General features: G+C 40.0%; 1 protein-coding gene across 1 annotated transcript in view; it reads right to left on the reverse strand.

The window, feature by feature from the left end:
* DCC (DCC netrin 1 receptor) overlaps window positions 1-6,000 on the reverse strand; it is a 1,189,680-nt gene that overhangs the window by 588,708 nt on the left and 594,972 nt on the right. The window lies entirely within an intron of this gene.

Consider the following 6,000-nt stretch of genomic DNA (forward strand, 5'->3'; position numbering starts at 1 on the left):
ATCAGCTGAATTGTGTCCCCACAAATTCATATAATGAAGTCCTAACTCCCAGTGTGATTATATTTGGAGATAGGACCTTTAAAGAGGTAAAGTTAAATGAGGTCATATGGGTGGCCTTAATCCAATAGGAAGGATGTCCTTATAGAAGAGACACCAGGACACCAGAGACTCTCTCTCTCTCTCTCTCTCTCTCTCTCACACACACACACACAGGAAGGCCGGCCAGCACCCTGATCTTGGACTCCAGCCTCCAGAACTGTGAGAAAATATATGCTTGTTGTTTAAGCCATTCAGGCTGTATATTTAGTTACAGCAAGCCCTAGCAGACTAATACTAACGTGGACATTTTTTTTCCTTTAGGTTTAGCAATGAGATGACATAAAGGAAGCCTAATATTGAAACAAGTACCAAGTCTCTTACTCTGCTTCCAATAGAGATTGTTCTGATACACAGTGTGTGAAACGGAGTCACAATATGTTAACTGAAACTCCCTGAAAATAAAACTCAACAAAGTTTTCACATATCTATGGTAAACGTCTATTTTTAATACAACCTAACTCACAGCAAAACATAATTTAATGCAAAATTGCCACAAGTCAGTTATACTTTTTAAAGGTTAAATGTAAAGAAAAGATGCCACATGGTAGTTTCCTCCCAACAGCCTTGGGTCTTCCCTTGCAGTCATCACTTCTGGGTTTTGTTTTAAAGTGAAAACTGCAAAATAAAAATTAGCTGTCTACGTTGCAAGTGGAAAATGACAGGGGAAGATACTGGATCATTTGGGTTCTTCTTACAGTGTGCGCTTAGATAACACTGTCAGTGTTTATTCTCATATATTCACCAAGGCTCCCTGCATTAGATTCTACAGGCTACCCTGTGGCTTTTCAAGTAAAATAATCATTCTTTTTCCTATAAATTCATTTTAGCAGCACTTGTGTTTTGATTTGCTGCAAGTCCTCTGGCACTTATTAACATTCAGAGTGGTTCAGGGCTGCCTCATGCAAATGTGGCTCCTTTAACCAACAAAATGCACATTTTTCGTTTGACAATCAACATTTCATCAATAGCTTGTTAAAGCTGGAATAGACCTTAATGATGACCGATTTCAGCCCCCATCTCTCAACCAGTTAATATCAGCAACAGATAAAAGACCACTGTGTCTTGATTTTCAGGATATCGTGCTACCTACATGAACAAAAGCAGGAGATGCTTGCTTTATTTCTACCCTGCATTCTGCCAGATTCCACGAAGGGTATACAGAAAATCTCAAACTGCAGTAAAAATTGTACCAGACTTGCCCTTAATTGAACACATCTCAGTATCCCAAATTCCTTTGAATTGAAATAAAAATAAAAACATTGTTATATACATACATAACATACACTTCGGAATATAGGATATTTTTCACTTAAAAGTACTTTCATTGCCATAAAAACGATTAACACGCTAAGGTTAATTGCCATCTATCTTCTGTACCTATTATAAATGGTCACCTGTTATTTAAAACACACATATACACATAACGGCAAATGAATGGGCCAACTCTTAAGCCAGGAGTCTTTGAACCACTGCATGGAGTTTTAAAATACTTGGTTTTGCCACTCACGTACAGAAATGAAAGATGAAGAGGACTGAAATAAACATGTGTTGTTAAAAAAAAAAAAAAAAAAAAAAAAAAAAAAAAAAAAAGAAAGAGTCCTGAAGTTCTAGCCTCCTCTTCCTCCCCTCCTACCAGCTTTTGAATCCCACGCATTTACTCTCCAGGCCTCCTAGGGATTTCTTCTGTAAACTGGTGAAAATGGTACCTTTCTGACCATAGTCAGCAAGCCTGTCCAAGGTCACTAAGGTCTCTTCAGATGCTAAGAGCTATCTCTCTGCGAACTCTTGGAACACAAAGCATGTGGGAAGAAAGGCAATCCCACGCTAGCCTAATTGGAGATGAGGACACAGAGAGTTGGAGCTCTGAAAATTACAGGGGCAGAGAGATAATATTTTACTTACAGAAGAGAAAGATGGGAGAAGAGCTGAAACCTACTTTCCCAGGTCACTTGTGTTTGGACAAGCAGGATAACCAGTATTTTTGCATATGCGACAATTTGAAAGATATACAAAATGTAGGTAGTATTCTTTAGTACGAACTTAATAAGCTTCAATGGTGATTTAAAAATCCACACTAATGTGTGTTAAGTTAAAGGAAAACTTTACCATTTGTATTAATTTGAAGATTTTGTGACTCCTTTAATTAAAACTAAAAAATGATTTTCAATAAAAAATATCTGTTGCTATAGTCTTATTTTCTTTAGACCACATCATATCGAAGATCTAGGTAAAGACCCCGTTGAATACACATAAGCCATCTATTCTTCACTCTTTTACCCATTCAGCAGACATTTATTGAGCATCTACTAGGTTCTCGCATTGTGTTAGCAGATTAAGAATGTTAAATCTGGGCTTCCCTGGTGGCACAGTGGTTAAGAATCCACCTGCCAATGCAGGGGACATGGGTTCAAGCCCTGGCCCGGGAAGATCCCACATGCTGTGGAGCAACTAAGCCCGTGGGCCACGACTACTGAGCTTGCACTCTAGAGCCCGCAAGCCACAACTACTGAGCCCTTGTGCTGCAACTACTGAAGCCCGCGTGCCTAGAGCCCGTGCTCCACAATGAGAGAAGCCACTGCAATGAGAAGCCCGCACACCACAATGAAGAGTAGCCCCCACTCACCACAACTAGAGGAAAGACTGCGCGCAGCAACAAATACCTAATGCAGCCAAAAATAAAATAAATAAATTTATTTTTAAAAAAAAGAATGTTAAATCTGCCCTGTTCTACACTGGAACCGAACCTATCACTCTGTGGCTGGATTATTACCTCTGTTCATTGGAAATGCAGTGTCTGCACGCTGCACAGCCCAGTGCATATGCACAGAAATGATATACAACAGAGAACCATTCAAAACTATATTCAGTGATGTGTCTGAGGTAATGTAAAGAAGCAATGGATACCACGCAAGCTTAGCCCTGAGCGCCAAATAGTGTGTCTTCTCTTCAATAGCTTCAGCAGGTACCACTGAGAAGGGATGGCAGCTGCTCACCATGTGCCCTCAAACAAGAAGCCCATTTGTCCCAAGACATCACAGGAGGGAGAGGAAAACATGTATGAGGCAGACTTTACTTCCTCAGCGTTAGAGTTTCCCATTTTGGGGGATCCAGTGTTTACATATACGTTAATGTATGCATATGCATTTTATTATATAGACATAGCCGTCTGTCTTGATATGTACATGGAATAAAAACTACAGTAGCATTTCTTTAAAGGAACATGGGAGAAATTTTCAAGTACACATATGTATATATCCCTTAACATAGAAATATGTTTATAGCAGCTGATAAAACATCCACTTCTTGATTGGGGGATCATAGACCTTATCTCCCTGTAAGTCTATTTTATCCTAATAGCAACTTAAGACCAGTAAGGATTTTAGTCGATTTATGTTTACTCAATGTTGTTAATTTGTGCCATGTTACATAAATCAACTCTAAGAAAACTGATTTGTAAAGGCATAATTTAACAATAACTGAATTTATAAATATTATATATGTATATATACACTAAATATATTTACTATATACGTATAGTAAATGTACATATATTAAATGTACATATTTTACTGTTACTAATACCAGCCTATGGCTTAAAATTTGAAGGAAAATGGAAATACCTCCTCTGCCCTACTGTTTCTCTTCCAGACATCTACCACACTGATTATATTTGACCAGTAGACATGCTTTATTTTCCTTTACAATCATGTATTTTCTCACTTCACAGTCCTGCTTTAAATCCACATCATTCTGAGGAAGGTCACATATTAACTTCAAATTAGCCATCAGCAACTTCGTGTGAATCCATTTCTATCAGGGTACAAAGGGCAACTGGGTTCTGACGTTGTCGGGTAGATGCAGGCATCTTTTGGAGCACAGAGTACTTAAGGAAGTCGTGCTGAATGGGATGCTGAAGTTTGTCAGGTCTGGGGGACTGTCTACCCAGAAAAGAGACTCCAGGGATAAGAGGAGAGTTTGGGACAAATGTTCCACCTACGACGGATCATCACTGCCGAGTGTCAGCTCTCAGGATAGTTTGACTTCTCTTTGCCTCGGGAGGTTTCAGCAAGAGTGAGATCCAATGGAGAGTGCGATGGCTGAGTTATTTCCTAAGGATACTGCAGAATGCGATAGGGTGCGGGAGACAGAGGTGGAGGAATCAAAATTGAAAAATCACCTCTCTCCCATCTCCCACCAGCCTAAGTTCCCCACCACCACCTCCCTCATTCCCGAGTGCAGCCTATAAACTCCTCTGACTGGAGGTCTGAAAGACTCGTGTGTGTGTGTGTGTGTGTGTGTGTGTGTGTGTGTGTGTGTGCGCGTGCGTGCGCGCGCGCGTGTTCATCTGTACCTCTCTCTACATCTCATGGCAGTATCATAAACTTCGACAAGACGTTCAGAACCCTTTCTGAAGATGTGCTAATCATATCGCTCTGATGCCATTTCTACTAACTAGAGTCATAGGGAATTAGACATCCATTGTTAAACAGCCCACAAATCCAATGGTGCTGAGCAAGCTGATTTTCTGGGTCCAGTTTATAACGTTCAGTTGGTAGCCGAGGAGCCACAAAGCGGTAAGCTCTGATATGATGACCAATCAATCAGAATGTGAAAGCTCCTGCTCAGGGAATTCTGGGAAAACTCCATGAGGCTTTGGAAGCTGTGTAGAAGGAGAAGAAAAGGCCAAGGAGAAAGCTGTGTTTTCTTCCTCCCCTGGGCTTGAACAGCTGTCATCTGTCTCAGAGTGGGAATACTTTTTCTAAGTAAGAATCTCATTTACATACTATAGAAAGTGGTGGAAAATCAGTGAATAAACAAATTTAGCATCAATTCCTAGCTGATAATTATGACTCTTTCTTATTCCCTGGAGTCTCAATTCAAAAGAACTGAAGCTTCACAACATTAGTTTTAGGAGCCAGACTTTTAAAGATGCTGCTTAGAGGAAAGGCCCCTGATCTTGCTTTGCGCAGTGGTGCACTGCTGTTGTAATTTTGCCTAATAATACCCCAAGCTCCACTTGTTACTAACTAAATAGAAATAATTCTACAGAGGCTTCAAATGGAGTTGTGTTATCCAACACGAATTCTACCTACCCTTTGGCTCTAGCATGCCAAAAGGAATTATTTTATTAATGGCAAGTAATACTCCTTACTCCATTTATAATTTCTTTTCATTCATATACATTATCCGAAAGCTTAAATTAAATGTGGCATGCTTGTCTGGTTGATATCAATACTCTGAGCAGTCCTGAAACTTTACAAGAGGTGTTTATTTCCACTATAATCTAAATTATACATTTCAGCTTACGACTGGAGGAAAATCTTTATTAGTTAAAATCTTTATTTGTCAAATAATAATGATATATGTACTTTAGAGATAAGTTAATTACATGTTGTATTAATTATTTGAGTCTGGGGACACTGAATGAACCCCTATAGTCTAAAAACAGGTCTCCCTGTTTCCTCAAATAAAAATGCTTATCACACATAAATAAAATGAACAGTCCTCTGAACTGTCTTTTTCTTCTTTTTTAATAAATTTATTTATTATTTATTTTTGGCTGCATTGGGCCTTTGTTGCTGTGTGTGGCATTCTCTAGTTGCGGCGAGCAGGGGCTACTCTTCATTGTGGTGCGCAGGCTTCTCATTGCGGTGCCTTCTCTTGTTGTGGAGCTCGGGCTGTAGGCGTGTGAGCTTCAGTAGTTGTGGCATGCAGGCTCAGCAGTTGTGGCTCGTAGGCTCTAGAGCACAGGCTCAGTAGTTGTGGCTCATGGGCTTAGTTGCTCTGTGGCATGTGGGATCTTCCCGGAGCAGGGCTCTAACCCGTGTCCCCTGCATTGGCAGGCTGATTCTTAACCACTGCACCACCAGGGAAGCCCTGAACTGTCTTTTTTTTTTTTTT

Source organism: Lipotes vexillifer, unplaced genomic scaffold (genome assembly GCF_000442215.2).
Source record: "Lipotes vexillifer unplaced genomic scaffold, Lipotes_vexillifer_v1.1 scaffold195, whole genome shotgun sequence".
NCBI classification, from domain to species: Eukaryota; Metazoa; Chordata; class Mammalia; order Artiodactyla; family Lipotidae; genus Lipotes; species Lipotes vexillifer.